This window comes from Bombina bombina, chromosome 10 (genome assembly GCF_027579735.1).
Source record: "Bombina bombina isolate aBomBom1 chromosome 10, aBomBom1.pri, whole genome shotgun sequence".
Lineage (NCBI taxonomy): Eukaryota > Metazoa > Chordata > Amphibia > Anura > Bombinatoridae > Bombina > Bombina bombina.
The window spans coordinates 8,338,041-8,340,540 of NC_069508.1; positions in this window are offsets into that span (position 1 = coordinate 8,338,041).

Consider the following 2,500-nt stretch of genomic DNA (forward strand, 5'->3'; position numbering starts at 1 on the left):
GGCCAGGTTCTGTCTGACCTGGTTCCAAGCTTGTCTGCTCCGATTTTGGGTGCACTCACGTGCCATATGTCCCCACTGCTTGCAGGTGTGGCATTGTATATTCGCCCGTCCGTTGTATCGTGAGGGGGGTGGTGGATTCCCTGGGGCTGGGCGAAAAGGTGCCGCTGTGGGGCATCAAAATGCTGGTCTGCTAATCTGGATGCTTCGGTTAAGGTGAGGGGTTTTCGATCTCTCACCCATTCTTGGGCTTCTGGGGACAAGCCATTAAAGAATTGCTCCAACAGCATCAGTTGTCGCAATTCTTCCATGGTGGTAGCTTGGCTGGCCTGTATCCACCCTTGAGATGCTTGATCCAGCTTGTGGGCCCACTCTGCATGGGAATCTCTTTCTGGCTTGCGCAGGCCTCTAAACTTGCGCCGGTATGCCTCTGGGGTAATGGCATATCTTTCCAAGATCGCTCTCTTCACTTTAGCGTAATCCTTGCTGTCCTCCCTGGGTACAGCGCGATACGCTTCCGCTGCCCTACCGGCTAGCTTGCCTGCTAGCACCAGCACCCATACGGACTGCTCCAAATTATGTAACACGCACAGTCTCTCAAAATCCTGTAAATACCCATCGATCTCATCCTTCTCCTCACAAAACATTTTAAATGCATGGTATGGGATTTTGGGTCTTACTGGGTTGCTGAGTGCGTCTAAAATGGATTCTGCTCGGGAGGATGCATTCCGCGGACTGTGTGCCATCACGTACTCCTGCACATCGGCCATTACCACGGATAGCATATCCCGTGGTACAGGTTGGGGTAAAAATTCCAGCCTGGTCCTCATTTCCCTCTGGTATAGGGTCTCCTCCATGGCTGCTGGAGGCGTATCGCTGCGAGCTCTGTCTCCCTCCATCAGATCGGCAATTAATATAGTCTTGGGTTTGCTGCAGCCTATCTTTCCCCTGGCTTCTAGCAGTTCCTTTAACGTTTGTCTCTTTAGCTTAGAATAATCCATCTCCATTCACTTCGGTCCCTGGTACTCCTTCCATCTTAGTCAGTATTGTAGTAATCCCCCTCTTCCTGAGGTTACTGCCTTGTGTAGTTGCTCTTCTGGGCGATAAGGTTCATTCCGTCGCTTGCCACCAATTGTAACGGTACCAACAGGATACCAAGGGTTAACACCAGGGAACAATGTCCTGCATAGGGAATCAGCAATTCACAACCCAGACAGTTTTCAGGTTTAAAACAGAATGACATTTATTAAAGGCTATGCCTAGTATTTATGCAGGTCTGACCCCCCCCAGATGGGGGTTGAAAGACTGTTGTACATTACATGGAGGGAAAAGCGCCCTTTTACATGATACAATAGAATTATATTACTTAAACACTTCAACCACAAGACACTCTGGGCTCTTCTTATCACTTAGGCGTTTTCTCTCTGAGGGTGATCAAACAATGGAATTCTTATCACTAACTAAATTATGGTTGGAGCCAGCAACTTGTGTTTAGAAAATAGTTTCTTAAAGCTAAACACAGTTAACTCCTTCAGTCCTGACAGAAGGGTCTGTCACATAGCTCCCCCCTTGTGGAACACTCCGGCAGACCCGGCTTGACCCTTTTGCGGGTCAACCTGGGGATGACCGGACTAGGAGGTGGTAGGCATGTCAGTTTGCCAGGACAATCCATCTGTATTCCCGTTATGAGAGAGAATTCCTGTCCATACAAACAAGGGTTCAACTTCCTCAGTGCCCAGACTAGGGCTAAACAGTCCTTCAAAATCCCATCAGCTTCCTTACGAGTTTTCTGTACCTGCTCTTTATAGGTATCCACAATCCCTTCATACTGACATAGGGTGCCCTTGAGTTTCTGCACCTCACTATGAGCCAGCGTCAGCTTCTCCTCAAGTGTCGCTAAGTTTGTCTTTAATGTTTCATGTCCCACTCTCAAGCTGGTGTTTTCTGCAGTCTGTCGGTGCAGCTTGTCTAGCAGAGATTCACGTTCTAAACGTGCTTTTTCCTCTGCGCTCCTCTTCTCCTTCATCAGCGCATTGTAACGGGACCTCCACATATCAATAGCGGATAGAGATTTACTGAGCTCAGCGTCCTGGGGCTTAGCAGCAGGTGGGTCAGTCTCTGCTGCACGGATCTGGGCACGGGTAGTCACAGGGTTAACATCAGCGGGACCCATAGGAGCGTAGGCAGAAACAAGGGGGGCCAAGTCATTTCCAAGGAGAACATCAGCAGGTAAGTCCTTCTTGACCCCCACATTCACAGGTCTAGCGCCCACTCCCCAATCCAAATGTACCCTGGCAACAGGTAGGAGGAACACAGTGCCCCCTGCTACCCTCACAGCCACAGTGTCTCCAGTGTGCTGTTTCTCAGACACCAAGTTCTCTTGAAGCAAGGTCATGGTAGAACCAGTATCCCGTAGACCACTGACCTCCTTCCCATTCACTTTAACCCGTTGCCGGTTATTCCGGTGGGCAGCTTGCACGGGGTCTGCTTCATGTAGGCTGCC